Below are 19,697 nucleotides of genomic sequence, written 5' to 3' on the forward strand. Positions count from 1 at the left end.
GCTAATGTCCAAATGGAGCCTTCAAAATACCTCACAGAGGAGGTGAAGGACCCCAAACTGGTGAGTCTGATGCATTAGTGAGGAGCCTGTGAAACCATGGGAGCACCACCGCACAGCTTTTTTTAATCCACTGGCGCTCCGTAAATAAGACGGGGAAATGGACCGGACTTCACCCGAGTGGGCCAGCAACACAGGGTGAGGATAGACCATATCGATGAGTTCCACAAGCAGCAAGGGATCCAGCCCTTTCAGAGGAATCCTGCTGGATTCCTAACACGGAGAGCTGAGACAGCCTGAGCAGGGTTAATGTTAGACTGCAAGTGTTGGATGCCGGGCAGCCTTTGGCAGCAAGTAGAGTAACGTGCATTAAGATCAGATAAAACTAACAATGCACCCAAGACTGCCAATTGGCCTGAAGAGCTTTTCCTAGAGTGTCTGACACATGGTGAGTGGCTGGCCTGTGGCTTGGGGGACACTAGTGCTGGACATACCACTGAATGACTAGTGGTTTATCCAGCATAGAGCCCTAGGGAGCGAAAGATTATAAAAATGTTACCATGGTGATGGAACTGGCTCAAATGGAGATGCAGGTGAGATCAATACTTAATTCAGAAGAAGTCAATTTTACTTAGGAAATCATGACAAAATTTCAAAGAGCAGAGAGGGGAATCTATGGAGTGGGATCTGGGAACTTCAGACGCACGCTATTGCCCTCTGTAGTGGTGAGTGGGATTACTGTGGTTTGGTATAAAAAGATGATTTCTTTAAAGAAAAAGGAATAGAAGTGTATGCAGATCCTCCATCCTACACTGTGTCTTTCTAGTCCGTGGCCACAACATAAGAATCTGGCCACACAAATTCGTTTCCTATAAAGTATTCCTATGTTTTACAGTCACTATGAGGATGCTTCTAGACTGCCCCTGTGCATATTCATTCAGCTCAGTCTGGTTATTTCCTTCTGTTATGGTTTGGATCTGAAGTGCCCCTAACAGGCTCATGTGTGAGTGCCTGGTCCTCAACGGACAGCACCACCTGGACAGCCACAGGGTCATTAGGAGGTGGGACCGGGTGAAAGGACCTCACTAAGGCAGTCCTCTGAAGGACATGGCTGACCTGGGCTCCAGCCTGCCCTCTGTCTTGTTTTCTATGCTGTGGACCAGCTTCTGGGACATGAACACTGTCGAGTCCCCCACCCCCCCACCCCTGGCATACTGGACTGACATCAGGAGCCTTTGCTCCTGTAGGTTGGTCCTGTCCGTGGTTTGGTTAGAATGATGGGGAGTAACTAACATGGTTTCCCTTCACAGAGCAACTGGAAAAGCCCATCATCTACGACTGGATGTGCTAGTGCGTGATTGTAATTCTAGCACCTTGGGAGGCAGATGTGTGGCGGCAAAAGTATCATCTAAAGCCAAATTTGCATTTGCATACTGCAATACCTGCAGACAGTGATATGTATGTATACATATATATAAAATATATGAATCAATTCAGTATGTAACCGCAGTGAAACCATGCTTTGATGCCCTTTGTTAACATCCACAGCATCTCTGTAAATAAACCCATCGGGGGAGGCTAAAATTGCCTCAAGAACACTTTATCAGATGGAGACCCAGAGCACAGAGGATGGCTCAATAATGTCTGCAACTCCAGCTCTAGGGGAGCTGAGGCCCACTTCCACTCTCTCTGGGTACCAGGCACATGTACAATGTAGAGACCTACCCACAGGAAAAAAGAAAAGAAAAGAAAAGAAAGGATAAAATAAAAAATAAATTAAAAAAACATACATAAAAAATAATCAAAAGAAATAGAAATCAGAACTCTAAAACTTCCATGTATTTCATGATTTTGATGGTCTTCCTCAAACCATGAAGATGACTATAGTTATCATAAAAAATGATATATATATTTGGTTCAATTCACACTTAGTAAAGGAAGGAAGCTGTCACACTCAGCAAATAAACCCTTCTCTACTCCCTTTAACTCCTTCCAGATTGGTCATGGAAATGAGTCCTGCACTGAGAAGCTGAAAGTTTAGAACGCTGAGCATAGAACAGCAAAGGTACCCAAGGAGAAACCACCTTTCCAGCTAAGGAAACGTTCGTCATGAAGTTCACAGTTGAGAAGCCAGACCCACTCACCCAAGTTGTTCTAAAGGCACTGAAAGGTTTCCCAGTACGTGAACTCTCTGTGTTAGCTTTTTATTATTTATTTATTTATTTATTATTTATTTTTAAAGATTTATTTATTATTATATGTAAGTACACTGTAGCTGTCTTCAGACACCCCAGAAGAAGGCGTCAGATCTCATTATGGATGGTTGTGAACCACCATGTGGTTGCTGGGATTTGAACTCAGGACCCTCGGAAGAGCAGTCAGTGCTCTTACCCACTGAGTCATCTCTCCAGCCCCTGTGTTAGCTTTTTAAATGATGGAAATGGAATAGTTAAAAATTCAGTGCCTTTGTGGCACTGGCCATTTAAGAGCTCAGCCGCTGTGTCGGGGGTATGGCTACCACGCCAGCCAGCACCAGACTGAGCGCTTTCACTCAGCTGGTCCACTCTGTTCTAACCTAGAAGAAAACCCAGGAAGACCAAGCCTCCCTCTACCATCTCCAGGGACAGCGGTCCATGTGATTATTCTCCACCAATCCAGATTAACTTCCCTGGAGCAGGGGAGCACATCCTGGTACCACAGGCAGCACAGGAAGTCAGATTCATACTCAAGGGACTTTAAACTGTGGGCACTTTTCAGTAACGACACCTCTCCTTCCTGTGCTGTGTGGCAGTTATGAGCATAGCTCTTAAGAGTCACTACGTGTTAGTTCCCTATACCCCACGAGGCACACATACAGTTGTTCCACACTGCCTTCCTAGCAGCCTGAGACAACAGGGAAAGCCAGACAAGGTGTCAAAAACCTGGCCAAAGTTACACACCGAATTATAAGAAGGGATTCAAGCCCAAAAAGTCTTTTTTTTTTTTTTTTACTTTTTTCCTCAAGGGCTGCCAATCGAAGTCCGCTGAATGTTAACCACATACTTGAACTTGCCCTCTTTAAAGCCTTCCCACAATTCCCACAGGGCAGCAAAGCCGAGCAGGAACACCTTGCCTCTCTACCAAGGAGGTATGAGAGGTGAGACATTTGTTCAAAGAGTGTCTGTGAACGCCTGAGAGAATTGGTTCTCAGCCTGCACACCCAAGCAACCCTACACAGGACCTGGTGTCAGAGAGCCAGAAAGGGGTCAACCAGTGGCTGACTGTTTTGATACACATGACTCTGTCTTTATTTCCCTCAACTACCTAAACCAGAGAAGGAAGAAGCCATCCCCAGGAACAGAGGAGGTTCCAAAACCTGCCTCAGGCACGAAGCCGCATGGCCCCCAGCCCATGTGTGTCCCAATGCAGGAGACTTACGCTGAGGACAGTTGATGCCCAGAGTTGCCTCAAACTACAACTGTTCCTCCTTCTCAAGAGAAGCCTGCTACCGGGTAGAGAGAATGTAGGTAACAGGAAGTGGGACCACGCTCAATTCAGACATCCGTAGTTCCGTCTGACCTGATTGAGATGGCACTGCTGGTCTCAGATGAATCCATAACTAAAACTACCATGAAGGACCCAGAGAGAGCTGGCTTTATGGGGCTTTTCTAGGAGACCAATCACAAGGCCAAACATGACTTGGCTCTTCAAGGCACTGCAAAATGGAACTGGCTTCTCCCCAGAGCAGGCTTAAACAAGCCAGCCCGGCAGTGGTCCAGGGTGACATCCCACCACGGGGAAACTGAACCGTCAACAGAACACATGGAAAATGTGGGGCCCTTAGCCTGGGTTCTCACATGACTCCCTGCATGGTCGGCAGTGTGGTCTGGCTCCGGGTCCTGGGAACTTAAACAGATGGTTCCTCTGAAGAGAGTGAAAACCCTGGTTACTCACGGCACAGGGCTGAGTGTATCTTCCTGTTGAGTCTATCTTCCCCGGATGATATGAGCAAACACAGACCTCACTGTCAACCCCCACCAGACCCCATCACCTGGTTCACAGGCACCTGGCATCCCAGGTCTAAAATGGTATCACTAGCCAAATTCTAAGCAAGGTTTATAAACACGCAATTCAAAACATTCTGTGCCATAAGTCTCTTTTAACACACAGGAAAGGGTGCCAGACAAGGCGTCAAGAACTCAAAGTTACATGTTTAATTAAAAGCAGAGATTTAAGCCCAGAACATGTATACATGCATACATACATACATACACACACACATACATACATACACACACATGTGTGTATATGTATTTCATATGTATGCATATGTAACATTCATATGTACCTATGTCTGTATACTATACATATATGCACATACATATTTTTGAGACAGGCTCTTAAGTAGCCCAGGCTAACCTCTAACTCTGTAGTCAAGGATGACCTTGATCTTGTTATTTTTCCTGCCTCTACCTATGACTACAGGGATCTACTGTGTCTGGTTAAATATTTTTTATGAATAGAAAACTCAGCTTCACTAAATAAATATGGAACAAATACTTAAAGATTAGCAGTGTGATAAGGTGCAAACATATACCCTGCCCAGAACACCATCTGTTTCAAACCAGCCCTTGCCTTCCCATGAGAAGGTTGCTGCTCTAATCATTCATTTTATGACTCCCAAGTGTTTGTGATTCTCATTTAAAAAAGTTCAAGCCTCCCAACAGCGCTGTTGCTAGAGCCTAGTAATGCTCGAGTAGTCAGTAGCGCAAGACAGATCACAGGAAAAATACGTCCTTTCTCAAAACCTGTAAACCAAAACCATGGCTTTTCTATAGAGAGGATGGTATTTGTAGGAATGCCCTGCATAAACCCTCTGCATGCAGCAGGCCCTACTGGACAGTCTGGGCTGGACTAGAACCTACACTGGACCCTGGCTCACTGCCAGGGTGATCTAACACTCACAGGACCCTGAGAGGACAGAGGTGAACAGGCCTCTCTCTTTTGAGAAACAGAACGATCGATTTTTAGTGACATATTCAACTACCTATTGCCTTGCTTTTCCTAATGCATGCTGCAAGGGGCTATCCAACCCCTGCTGCTACTATTTTCCAAAGGTGACCTTTGTAAATTAAAATCGACTCAATCATTAATCACCTGTGACTGAATCGTTTCCAACTTTCTTTCTGGCAACCCCTCTGCAAGAGTGATCATCAAGCAATAAATCTGGGTTATTTAAATTGGCCACGTCTACTTCCCCATTCTGAGAGAAATGATATAGGACTTAAGATGGTCTACAGAGAGGCTAAAAGGGGGAGACTATTCTACAATGCAGAGCTCTGAAATTTTTCCTGAGCAGCAACAGAACAAAGTAGATCAGAACTGAAGAAAAACATTAGAGTAGTAAACTCAATGCCATTTATCCGACACTAGTATGAACTCTTTGCGGTAATAATTGATGTGACCCAATTGGTGGTACACTGAGTCTTGCAAACTATGGCTTACCACTGGCGTGGTGGTTTGAATGAAAATGGCCTCCATAAGTTCATATGTTTGAATGCTTGGTCCCCAGTTGGTGGAACTGTTTGGGAAGGATGAGGAGGGGTAGCCTTGTGTGTCACTATGGGCCAGCTTTGAGTTGTTAAAGCTCACACCAGGCCCAGTGTATCTATCTGCTTCCTACTTGTAGATGAGGATGTGAGCTCTCGGTTGCTGCTGCAGCTGTATCTTTACTGCACCATCATGGGCGCTAACTCTCTGAAACTGTAAACCAATTAAAATCTTTCTTTCATAAGTCACCTTGGTCGTGGTATTTTATCACAGCAATAGAACTGAAACTGAGATACAAGGCAAGGTCCCAAAATGTAAAAAGCTATCCTTTCTCAAAAATGTTCCCCACAATAACAACATCAAGCTGGACACAATGATCCCCACCTGTCATCCCCACATACAGAGAGCTGGGGCAAGAGAATTGCTGTGAGTTTCAAGCCTACACAGGCTATATAACAAGACCCTGCTTTGAAAAACTAAACAATCAAGACAAAGAGAGGCAAACAATGAGGACCTGTGATTGCTCTTACCTATTTATCTTGGCAGCAATGCTTAGAAGTTTCAATGAACAACTTCAGAAAAGCACCACCTAAAGGGAAAAACAGAATCAATTGAGCAAAACATTAGATATTTGCTTACAGGACCATGAAAACCATCACGTAAGTGTGTATCTCATTGAAGTGTGTGATGCTTCTTCAAATACTGATTTCCACATCAATGGTGCAATAGATCACAGATACTTACTTCATCCTAAGAAGAGTAAAGCATTAACCCAAGGTCCACCCCACATGTGGGGAGAGGGCAGTGCGGAACGAACGTGCGTCCACCGTGCACCGATTCACATCCCCCTTCCCTTCTCCTCACAAAGGGACCAACTTCAATATGCGTGTGCACAGAGGACCACTTTATAGATTAAGACAAGGAAATCCAGAAATAAACTGAGGATTATGAAATTGTGAGGTGCCTATCTTAACCAGCAAGCTAAATTCAAAAGTATATGTTTTAAAAATTAGAAAAATGGAAACATGAACACTAAAGCCATAACAACAAAAACCTTGGGAGGAATTATTCAGATTCAGAAACCAAGTATTTCTTCATTTCAATATCTTTTATGGAACCTTTGAAAAACGATGTGCTTAGAAATACACTCAGAACACACAGATCATCAGATAACTGTTTAGCAAGGATTGGAAACACTAAACATAAATGGAACAATTTTTTGAAATAAAGTATCATAGACCATATGCCTTGAAAGTGTATTATACCTCTTATACTGTTACCATATTACAACTTCCCAGCCTACTACGCCCATTAACAAATGAGGAGTCAGTTAAAGCAGAGAGCTTTCTTGCATCACACAGGCCCAGGGTTAAGGAATTTTGTCCTGGCATGTATGGTTTTATTCTTGAAAGTTTCCTTTTTACTTTGCAGAACACATGCATCCCTCGATAGAAACCTGACGTTTTTTCAATGCAAAATCCGGGAAAACCAAATGGCTAGCATATAACAGTAACCTCTTCTCTTTGCATATTTAAAAGTTATTTCTTCACGGAGAATTAAAAAAAGCTACGAAGGACTATAATATAGCATACAAATAAATATTTAAATATTTAAGAATTTAGAGTTCAAGAAGTATTTAATATATAGCTACTAGTGAAGAGATATACTAAATTCCATGTAAGATTCAAACAAAATAGTCAACAACCTCAATTGTATCGCTAAACAGGGAAAGAGGAAGTTCATATGCCCATATTCTATTATCAAACTTTCAAGTGGTGTTGACAATGAATATCTATACTAGTGAGCTATAAATACCCATGCTTATATCCTGACATAGACTGATAGCAGCAGAGCCCATGCTCACCCAAACTGTTCCTGAGACTGCAGAGCCAGCAGTAACTCAAAGGCCTTTTGCTCTTAAAAAGATAAAATCACTTTAGCAGGCTGGAAAACTGATTCAGTTGTGAAGTGCACTGGTTGCTCTTCTAGAGGATCACAGTTTGGTTCCCAGCACCCACAAGGCAGCTCACAGCTGGCTGTAACTCCTGTTCCAAAGGGTGCAGTGCCTTTGGAAGAGGCACCTACAGGCTTGCGGTGCACATCCATATGAGCCAAACAGTCACATGCACAAATTACAAACAAATCTTGTTTAACATGGAGATAAGCTAATTTTGGCTAAGAAATGAATTTGAAAATACAGAATAATCTCGGTTTCACATATTAAAACAATAAACACATAAAAGAATTTTGTATCGATAAAGACCTTAGCTGTAATAGGTTTATAGCTTTTTTTCTTTACTCAATGGCTCTTTGTAAGCTAATTGGCAGCTACATTCTAAGCATTCCCCGCCACTTTAATAGGGGAAGTCATGGTAAGCCATCGCTAGCACGTTTATCTGAATATGCCGTCTGTGAAATGAGCCACGAGGATTATTATGAATGGGCCTTTGATAAGTAGAGGTCTTCATCAACATTTTATACTCTTTAAAGTCTAAATGAGACACGGAGGTACGGCTATCTTAGAACCACTGAAAGTCAAATACATTGCTTGAATTCCTTCTTATATATATGAAACTAGCCAAGCTCTGGACAAAGTTTCAAGGCTACAACAGTACTAGAGAAGGCAAGCTAGAACCCTGATCCCACCCAGGGCTTGCTGAACTCACGGGGCTGCTAAAGACCATTTCTAGAATAAGTCCATTTGTCCCAAAGCTCAAGTCTTCAGAGTCATAACTAAACCTTCTTGATAAAGTCATATTGGTCTTTAAGACAGTCGGGAGGCTCAGAGGGATTAGTCAAGAGAATTAATTCTCTAGGTTTGCTTGGTAACTAAGATGCTGATCTTATTTAAAGAGTATGTGTAGTGTGCGTGTGTCTGTGAGTGTATGCCAAGTGATTATTTAATGGCTACATTTCTAAGTGAAGCTCTCCCTTTTAAAATTATTTTAAGCTATATGTATGTGTAAGTTTCTGTGCATTGAATGCACTGCGCCATGAAGCCAGAAGATGGCACTAGATCCCCTGAAGCTGGAGTTACAGGAGGCTGTGAGCCTGATGTGGGTGCTGGGAGCTAAACTCAGTTCCTCTGTGAGAGCAGCAGTACTTCTCACTGACAAGTCATTGCGTTAACCCCTTAAGGTACTATTTTTATATTTGAACAATATGTTCTTTAAAAAACTAAAAACAGAAAAACACACAGAACACTAAAAACAGACTGTCACATAGCCTTCAAAAAAATCACAAAAGGTAATGAGTAACTAGGCATTAACTGCCCGGCTGTTCTATGTCCTCCATGGGAATTCACTCCTGTGCTTCCCATAAGTGCCCAGCAAGAGGCACTAGTACAACCTCTATCTTCACGACCGGGAGTGGAATGGCAATGCTTCCAGAACCTTCCGAAAGCCACACGGCTCTGACGCAGCAGCATTAAGACTGAGCTCCAAACGTCTTAAGATATTTAATCCTAAGAATCTGCACAGGCAAGAGGAGGAAAGTTTAGCCTCCTTTTAAAGTGAAGGGAAATGCCATTCTGAGTAGTGCCGCCCAGTCCTCCAAGTCACACTGTGGACTGGCAACAAGTCAGGCAGCTGGCGGTGGCCGGGGCTGGCTCTCCAGAGGCTGACCTTTGGTACAGATTCTATGAATGAAGATGTAACTCCGTGTGGTGATTATTTGATACCTTTGCTCAGTGGGAAGACCCCCCTGAAGCCCTCACACCAATGAACACTCTGCTATGTCACCAAGTTTTTCACTGTCCCATATGCAACTGTCTTACACTTAATGGCTGTTAAACACACAGGTGCATTAAAAAAAAAAAAAAAGTGAAAATATCCGTCTTCATTAGTGACCATTCTTTCACCTACATTTTTACATGTTATTGGTCTGGTTGACCATTTAAACTATTTATAGCCCAATAAATGTAGGCACTGTTTATCCCAGAAGGCATCCTAAGTGCCATGAAAACCATGGCAGCTATTCTCATTAAGCAGTAAAAGGTTGGTCCTTCCATTCATCTCCATCCATGGCTCCCTGTTCTACTTCTGGGCATCAGGAGGGAGAAACAACAGCTGTCCTTTGTACCCATGCACAGCATTCCTGTGACAGGCACCGGTCTCACTGGCCGTAGTGAATAGTGAGAAACAGGAAACAGCCGTAAGACCCCTTTCTCAGTTACAGATTGCTAAAACTTGAAATGCCCCAATCTGAACTGTTTCACATTACTCTGTAAAGTAGAAGCAAAGAGTGAAAGCAGCCTGGGCAGTTAGTTACAAAGATACATTTCAGCCTAGTGAAAAAGGAACTCAGTAAGAAACAGAGCTGCCCACAGCAGTCTGGTGGTTTGTCTGGGAGGCGGTTAGGACCCAGCTGTTCATGATCACAAAAGCCACAGAGAGGGAGAGTCTGAGGAATTGTCCTTGAACAGGGAGCCTTTTCCTGAAACCTGAGCAAGTGTGGGCGGGTGCTCCCCAGGCGATCTTCAGAGCTAAGTCCAGTGCAGTTTCTCTTGGGTGGAGTCATACCTCATTTATTATTCTCACTTCTCGGGATAGGAAACTGAGCAGTTTAAACTGAGTCACATAATCATTACACACAACAATCTGTGCTTTGAAATAGTATATCCTCCTTACATTTAAATCTGTGTGTGTATGAGCATGTCTGTGTGTGTGTACATGTGTGACTCTGTGTGTACATGTGTGACTGTGTATGTGTACATTGTGTACATGTGTGCCTCTGTGTGTGTGTGTGTACATGTGTGACTGTATGTGTGTACATTATGTACATGTGTGCCTGTATGTGTTTGTATTTGTGTGTGCCTATTGTGTGTGCTTCTGCATGTGCCACAAGACCTGTGTGGAAGACCCAAAACAACTTCAGAGGTTGGTCCCCATCTTCCACTCTGACACAGCTCATGTCCACTAGCTGACCTGTACAATGTCTCCACCACCCATGTCCCAAAGGGATGCAGGATTATAGATGTGCACTGCCATGCCTGGCTTTCCATGGGTTCTAGGGGCATGAAGTCAGGTTCTCACACTGGCATGGCATGAGCTTTGCCCACTGACCCACCCCACTACCCGCCACCTCCCTCCCCCCTCATCTCCTTAACCCTCAATCTAGAACTTTAAGCCTAGACAATTTTAAGTCAGCTGATTCTTCAACACTCAGGATGTGATAACTTTGAACCCCCACACATGGTGGACCTAAAGCTGGAGGTGAATCTTAAATGAGTAGTTAACATGAACAGTGCTGCAGCACTCTAGGGACCTCCCTTCCTCCCTTACAAAGAAGGGCTCATTTTATTCCCAGTGGGACTGTTCTTTAAGGTTCTGTTTATACCAGTCAACTCCAGGGATAATTATCCAAGTCTACTTTACTGGGTTTTGTTGGTAAAACAAAGGCTTGGAGAGGTTTCTCCACGTTTTAAGGGCAACTCAGCAAAACAAACACAGAGAGCAGTGCCCCAGTTCTGCGTCCAAAGCATAAACTGTGGCTCACAGATCAGCCTGGTCGTTAGGAGAGTAGCAGGAGTCACCGGAGTCTGTTCTCTGCCTGTCTACAACAACCTGGCACTTGTGTTGGTAAGAAGCATTCAAAAACAGAAGAAGTGGGCCAGTCACTGGAGGGAGGGATGCTGAAACCTGCAGGATTTTCATGAAAAGACATCAAAGTGTCAAGTGTCAGGGACCTGTCCACCAAACCCAGCAGGTGGCAGGCTGCTGAGGGCTGGCTGTGCTCACTCAAGTGAGGTGAAATGCAGGAACTGGGAACCTCCACAGGGCTGGCTGCCCTGCTACTCAGGCTCAGCGCTGTGTGACTCAGTTTCTAGACCTCGTGGACTCCGGGTCAAATCTGAACATCAGAAACACTTCCTTTTATTCTTAGGGACTGGAAAACTCCTAGCTCCAACATGAAAATGTCAGCATGGAGTATGTCCGCCATTCCGTATCTGGATACCCCAGAACAGCCTGCCCCTGTGCCAGCACCGAGGGAGACTCAATTAAACTGTGGTGTACACATTAGGTTTGGGCATCACACCACAGTTGCTGTCATTTACCCATAGGTAAATCATGTGTATACACATGGCTGTGACTCCTTTCCTGGTATTTAGTTATAAATTCCTGAGAATAAAATAATTCTAACTCACATCTCTCTATCTCCCAAATACAAGACAGCACATGCAGGCAGAGCATTAAATTAAAACATTAATAAAAATATTTAAATTTGTGAACAAGAAACATGAATTTAAAAAAATTGACGACTACAGGAAGAATCCCTCGAGGCTTTCCACAGAGGAGCCAGCAGGGCAGGAGAAACAGCGGGTTATGAGGAGTGGAGAAAATGAGGAGGCCGAGATTGTAGAATGAAGAGAAAAAAAAAGGCGGAGGCAGTGGGAGTAGGGGTGAGGTTATATTGCATAATTCAAGGACAACCTTAAAATGGGTATGTTTCCAAAACACCAGTGTCCACCTGGACCAGCCTCCCTGAACTCCATCCTACAACAATTTTTAGTTTGGGTCAGGGCGGTAAGGGACAGGCAACTGTGTGGTGAGTAACGGGCCAGTGTGCACAGTAATTCTGAGAGCCTTCATCTAGAGATACTGACATGATAGTCTTGGCTCCTTTGTATCCTTGATATAAATATATAACTGTTTCACAAATGCAAAGTGTTGTGATTACTCTCCACCAACAACCAACAACAACAACTCAGACATCTCACCCAACACTCCCACTACTTGCTCCAAACAGGTGATTTCAACTGGACAGACACAAGTTGCAACAGGCTGACAGGTGACTGCTACACACCTGGAGAACAGACCAAGGCAGGCAGGTGGCCACAGTGAGTAACTCGGACTGTGAGTGCTCACAGGCTCACAGAGCTGAGTAGTAACAAGGCCTATGAGTGCTCACAGGCTAAAGAGTGCTCTCTCGGTTTAACATTCCCCCGGCAGGGCAGTCTGCATTCCAAACCTAGGCATAAGCTTTAAGTAAGTAATAACAAACCAGTGTTCCCTAAAACAGATGCCAAGAGTAAAAGTGGAAATAAGAGAATATTTACCCATTAAAACGATTTCCAAAACAAGGTACTTATGGACACACACACAGGCCAAGGCGTAGATTCCACAAGTAGAGATGCCGTGGGAGTCCAGGAAAAACCTATGTAATCTATGAACTGCATTACAGAGACCCTTGCACATCTGCAGGGCTCCTCCTGGAAGTCTGGTCAAGATCTTTCCCCAGGGGGAGCTCACTGCAGGGTATCACCACTGTGAGGAACCAAGAGACACACCAGCAGCTCACATTTGGGAAATGTCTTATACTTCATCTTCTAAAAATAAGGGAAAGAAACCAAAGAGGGATGGAGAGGTAGCCCAGTTGGTAAAGTACTTGCGATGCAAACATGAGGACCAGAGTTTGATTCACAGCACCCGTATAGAGTGGATGCCAAGCAAGCCTGTAATTCCAAAACTTCTAGGGCCTGCTGGCCAGCCAGTTAGAACGATCTGCCAAGCTCCCCATTCAAGGAGAGACTCTGTCTCAGAAATAAAGAAGACAACTGATGAAGACACTGAACATCAACCACCCACAGACACACAAAATAAAACAAGAGAAACACAAAGAACCAAAGAAAAGAAAAAACCCTAGGTGGTGTCTGTGGGGGGTGTTGGGGGTGGGATCACTACCCACTGGCCAGACTGGCTGTAATGGTGAAAAGGGTAGGCGTGTTTGTAAAGGACGGGTGCCTTTGGATTACCAGCCTTTATGGGGCTAAAGTTTTCATTATCTATTCCATTGTTTCATGTGTGTATCCTCCATATGCACACACGGATTCATCTGCCCATTAGTCTAAAAGTACCAACTGGGGAACACATTCCCTGCCAAACTCAAAGACATCGAGACAAGGCATTTTGCTCTACCCATGAAATGGCTTCTCTCTTAGTGCTCAGACCAACCATCCTCTATACTCTGTGGCCTTCTGTCCTGTCCTCTCTGAGGACCTCGTGGGGACAGAGAGGTGGTGGCTGCTCCTGCAGGGCACTGTCCAGAGGTCAATGCTGTCTCTTCCAGGTATATTTAGATGCTAAGTAGCCTACCCAACCCACAACTTCAAGCTTTTCTAAAACATTGACATAGATAAGCCGGTGATGGATGTGACATCACACTGGGGTGACTGCACTCTCTGAGAGGAGCAGCCTTCGCACGACCCTGCAGAGGAATGGACCCTGCAGAGGAACTGACCCCGCAGAGGAACGGACCCCTTGGCCCTCCACTTGCTCTTGAGCTCTAGGCAAATGCTTTCACCACTTTCAGAAGCAGGCGGCTCAGGAAATACACTCAGGTAGGGGCTCAGGGTCTGGCGCAAGGGCAGAGGACTTGCCTAGCACACACAAAGCCCTAGGTTTGGTCCCCAGCACCACATAAACAGTGCATGGCAACACAGAACTATAATCCCAGCACTCTGGAGGTCGAGGCGCAAGCATTAGGAGTTCAAGGTCATCCTTGCCTACAAAGAGAACAGAAGACTGCCCTATGATTCGTGAACCACTGTTGCCAACAAAAACCCTGCATCGTAACAGAAAAAAAAAAGGGCCTCTGAACCATTAAATAGTTGATAAAGCCTATGACGGTGCCTTTTATCCATAATGTTCAATAAGTATACTTTATTAATAAATCCTAAAAAAAAAGTCTCAGCCATGGAGCCCTTTCACTGGGGTCACTTCATGTAAAGGTACACCAGGGGCAACCAAGGCAGGGCCGTCACCCGTTAAAAAGACACAATGCAATGAGAACTTACTCGGAAAATCTCCTGGAACAACTTTGCCAGTCTAACCGAGAGTATCATGCCATAGAGTCAGATTTGTTATTTAAAACTAAAAACAACAACACATAACAGAATTGTCACCCATAAACCACTGTAATTATAGACTTCTATGGAAAAGTGGGTAGGATCATGTGTCAAATCAGAAAAAAAACGTAAGAATCAGGCTACAATCAAAACTATACCCAAGGGGCACATGGAAGTTGCCAGAACTTCTTGGAGAGTCAACTGTTGTGTGATAAAACTTTTCCTCGAAACATACACATCTCCTCACCCCAGATAAGTACCCCGTGAGAGACCAAAGTCTAGATGCCACCAAAGTCCAAACTGGTGAACCATGAGTTTTACTGGGGTTTCATATGGGTGAGGCGTTACTTACAGGAGCAGAAATGACTCTAACAATACACATGCATCACCAAGGCCCACCCTAGCCTGGGTGACAGCTCACAAAGCTGGGGAGCTGGACTGTACTGCCTTGCCTGAAGGCAGGTCACAGGTTGGAGACTGTCCTTTCTAGGTGCCTCAGCTGGTTTCTGCTTCTTCCAGGAAGTGGTTCTGGTCTGAGTCCTCTACAGCTTTTCCCCTCTGTGCTCTGAAGCTCAGCTCTTGGTCTCAGAAAGACTTCAGCTCATATTGTTTACTCTGTCAGGGAGGGGCCCAGTGAATCTGGTCAGCTTCAGGAACTTCCTGAAGTTATTTTGAATTATTTACCATCCTGCTTAAGGAACTTCCTGCAGGATGGAATGTCTCAATCTCGGAGGAAACTGTTACAAAACACCAATGTCTTCCCAATTGTAGTGACAAGCTCACCCTTAAGTCCCTAACCCTTCATTTAATGGAGGTGTAGCATGTCCTCCCACCCATTCTTCAAGGTTCCCCCATCTTTGTCTTAGGTCAGGAGCATAGGCTAAAAGTCAACTTCTCCCCTTCAAATGTTTAGGCCCCCTGGTCCCATCCCTTCCTGACAGTATAACAGGAGTCATGAGTAAGGGTGCGGTAAGTATGGGCAGAGTTGCCTAGCAACAACAACAGCATCAACCTTGCAGAATGTGGTCATTAAATGGGTGGGCACAGGTCAAGAATCTGCTCTGCTCTCATCTCTTCAAAGCTTAGCCAAATAACTCTACATATCCGGTATTCACAAACTGCTTCAGGACATACGAACACATCTCACTAGTGAGAAAGACCACTCTTAGTGCCACAGGATGAGTATTCAGGGACATTCATACATCCAAGGCTGTGGTCTTTTTTTGTAGAGCTCTGGGTTACTCTCATCCGTTCAAAACTTAAGAAATGCTTCAAGATTATTGACAGTATAAAAATCATCCAGTATTACTTTTAATTGCTTTGCGGAGAAATGAAAATAGGCAGAATTTGGTTTTTAAAATGGGCTTTTATAAAAACCAAAGTGCTCATTACTACAAGGTCCATGAACATGAATGTCTACCATTGACAGGAGCAGAAACTATCATTAGCAATTACAAATCAAGTCTGTGAGATGAAATGCTGAGACTGACAGGGGTTGACAGGTGTGGTCCTGGAACTAAAGTCAGAGGCTGAGCTGAACATACAGGTCAAAAGATGCAAGACAGAAAAGGCACTGGTTGACTGGGGTGGTCAGTGTTTAAATTTGCAACGAGCTATGTAGCTTGAAACATCAACACTGACCAAAACAGTCAACCTCAGTGATGAGAAACAGAAAACACAAGAGAAATCCCACTTACCATAGCCAAGCTGCTCAATGCCACTGCCAGAGCCCCTCCACCACCCCAGGCGCCCCACAGAGAGGGTCCTCCGTGGACAGCCGGAGTCTGAGAGGGAAGCAGAGCTGTTTCCAAGTGACAGCCAGGGCAGTTTTGCTTTTCTCTCTCCCACTCCCGGTATCAGTCTTCCATTTATAATTTTGAAGAAAATATTCACAGTTCAACACTTTGGAAGCCACTGCCTAGAACTCATTAATGCAATGAAATCCTGATTTTTGTGGTCAGTCTTACAATTGGCTGAGGTTGGTCTAGGAGATGGTTGGGGCAGGGGGAGGGGGTGGGAGGAAGGCTCAGGGGTGGGCAAGCTTTAGTTCTGTAACATTTGCGTTTTGTATAAAAGAAACCAATACTTTCCTCATTTAAAAAAAAAGTGCCTGAGATGGCTCATTTCAGGCTCCTTGTCTTTCTTATTTCTCACAGAAGAAAACATAATATAATACAATATAAATAACTGAATCCAGGTGACTCCTGTCCAGGGATGGAGCCCTGCTGAGGCCCCAGACAGTAATTACAGTTTCTGCTCAGAAGCAGGGAACTGCCCCGTGGTCAGCAGGAAAGTCTTGCTCACACCAAACCATTGTGTAAGGGATGTTTGGGCACTGCAATCTCACTTTTTGTGCTCCCTACAAAAAAAACCTTCATACAATTCCTGTGTGCTAGAGCTAGAGAGATGGCTCAGTGGTTAAACACACTGGCTGTCTTTCCAGAGGACCAGGGTTCATCTCCTACCACACACGTGGCAGCCCATAATTGTCTGTAACTCTAGTTCCAGGGGCTCAGATACCTATCTCTTCTGGCCTCCACAGACACCAGGAATGTATGGGACACAGACATATAGGCAGGCAAAACATTCATATGTATATAATAAGATAATTAATTAAAATATTTTTAAAAATTAAATATTGTATGCTGCTATCGGAAAAAAAAAAACCAGATGTTTCAAATTTTAATTATATAATGACATTTAACCATTGAGAAACTAGCTGGGCAGTGGTGGTGAACGCCTTTAATCCTAGCACTTGGGAGGCAGAGGCAGGCAGATTTCTGAGTTCAAGGCCAGCCTGGTCTACAGAGTGAGTTCCAGGACAGCCAGGGCTACACAGAGAAACCCTGTCTCAAAGAAAACAAAAACAAAAAAAACCAACCAAACAAACAAACAAAAAAAACAGTTGAGAAACTAGAACAACAAAACACAATGGAGTAAAATCAGAAGCAGGGTTTTCTTATTCTCTGCTCTCTCCTAATTCCCCACAGTGGGGGAGAGCTATGGAGACCTATGAAGTGCTAGTCACTGAAACTGTCGGCTCTGTTCAACTCAGAGGGTAAAGTTTCGCCTTCAAACTAAGGAGACCCAGTAACAGTGAGTATATTGGTGTCTAAGAGGTAGGTAGGGTTTCCCCTACACCAAGAGGAGAGGGCCACGCCCTCCTCCATTAGGAAAAAGGCCCTCCGTGGTCCCAGGAAGGAAAGCTAAGTCGGCCTAGTCTTCCATGCTCTCTCTAAGCACTCCCGAGACCAACCCATGGCACAGTAAGAAGTCATCAGTCAGGATTATGAGTACAGTCTGGCCACAGAGCTCCACCCAGCTGACTGGCCCACACACTGGCTGACCTCTGAGCTTGGCCTGATCATCTCCATTCTCAAATGCATTAGCGAGCTCCAAAGTCTTGAACGAGGGCTTAGATGCATTCCTCATCCAACAGTAATAACAAGATGGAATGATAGAAAGCAACTTTTAGTTTACTAATTAATAGCTAATGTCTTTGAGTAAATCCAGCTATAGTCAATGGTAGACAACAACCTACAACGGGTTTAGGCCTCTTTCTCTACAAGCTTCTTCAAGGCCAGAGGGCTGCAGATGCCTTGCTGAGGTCTCTGAACAATCTTTCCTCAAAGACCGTTCTGCTCACCTCAGTTTTTGCTCCGGAGCATTTGTTAAGGTGAAGCAAGGCCATTCACACTAGAACGGAACAATTCTTCCTACCACTGTCCTCAGCGACTACGTCACCTTGACACGGCTCAAACCTCAGCACGTTCTGTGTAACTCAAAACAACAACGCACTCAGCGAGCTGCTGCTGTGGACAGCATCCCTCAGAGAGCCAATTCCAGTCCAGGGAGAGGAGGTGACAAAAAAGCCTTCTGTGTGGGCCAGGTGTGATAGCATACATGCGCTATCCCAATATTAGAACAACTAAGGCAGAAACATCATGAATTCAAATCCAGCCTGGCCTCCTCAGTACAACTCTAGCTTAACAACCACCACATAATCTTGGCTGAGGCAGACAATAACCAAGTCCCTCGTAATTCTGTGTTTCTGGCATCATATTACAAAACAGGTTCCTCAAGGCCTGGGGGGCTCTGATGTGTCTTGGGAACTCTGGGGCATAAGGGACCTGATGACAAACCAACCAATGGTGCCACATCATTTGTGTCCTGTATTAGGATTACACATGAGATCAAGGGACTGTCATAAGTAAACAGACATCCTGAGAAGCCTTACTCCTGGCGGAACTAACTCCAAACAAAGGAAAGTTTCAAGGGGGAAGAACTAAACTCAAGGCTTCATTTTAATGAGTATGCTCCTTAAAGAGCTAAAAAGAAAGAAATCAGCACTAAAGCCAAATGGTGAAGCTTAAGAGTTCTCACAATGATGTCTACCTGCCCAAGTAAAAAGAAAAAGGCAAAGAACATGGGGTTCAGAGACACAGGCCCAAAGCCCCAGATACTCAAAGGCTGAACAGGAATGCTAAGACCAGAAGTTCAAGACCAGCCTTGGCAACATGCACAGGGAAAAAAAAAAAACCCAAGGAAAAAGGATTTGCGGATCCCTGAGGAAGTCCTACACGCACAGCGCCGATCAGGAGAGAGTGGCAGTAGACATTTAACCTAAGTTAAGTTCCTAAAATTCTGAGTGGACCTGTATACACCTGCAATCTCACCTCTGAAGAGCCTGAGGCAGGAGGACAGAAAGCCTCAGGCCAGCTTCAAGTACAAGAGAGCTAGTCTCAAAAATAATAAACAAGACTCAGGAGAGGTGGCTCAGTGGTTAAAGGCACTTGCTGCTCCTGCAGAGGACCAGAGTTCCACTCTCAGCACCCACACAGCAGCTCACAACCACCCATAGCATAGCTCCAATTCCAGGGGATCCAACACTCTCTTTTGATGTCTGTGGGCCTCAGACATATGTATGGTAGCATACATACCTTCACGCAAAACACTCGTGCACATAAAATAATTTTTTGAAAGAATTAAAAATAAACAAATAAAATTCCAAACCTTTACCCTAAAAATGGAATGTGGAAAAACTCATGAAGTTCTCAAAATTACCAACACACATAAAAATAAAAACTGGGGCTTCCACTGCTTGAATTCCTCTCTGCTAAGCACCTTCCACAGCTTTCTGTTTCCACGGCTAAGAAAACCTCCACGTTCTTTGGTGCGAGTGTTCACTAGCCCTGGAAGTTTGTCTCTTTTAAGGTCAGTGGAAGGCAGGCAGATGGGCCAGCCACTATGTGGTAGGAGGAAGATCTGGATGTAATTTGCAGAAGGAGAAGCCAATGGCTCCAGGCACAGGGGGAATTCAGCAAGT

General features: G+C 44.5%; 1 protein-coding gene across 1 annotated transcript in view; it reads right to left on the reverse strand.

The window, feature by feature from the left end:
- Positions 1-19,697, reverse strand: part of Lhfpl2 (LHFPL tetraspan subfamily member 2) — a 139,090-nt gene that overhangs the window by 70,651 nt on the left and 48,742 nt on the right. Inside the window, exon 2 of the mRNA XM_021180344.3 lies at positions 6,057-6,115. The gene's annotated coding sequence lies outside the window, so the exon portion shown is untranslated. The remainder of the gene's footprint in view (positions 1-6,056; positions 6,116-19,697) is intronic.

The sequence above is a fragment of the Mus caroli genome, unplaced genomic scaffold, assembly GCF_978045245.1.
Source record: "Mus caroli unplaced genomic scaffold, Mus_caroli_1 scaffold_15, whole genome shotgun sequence".
Classification (NCBI taxonomy): Eukaryota; Metazoa; Chordata; class Mammalia; order Rodentia; family Muridae; genus Mus; species Mus caroli.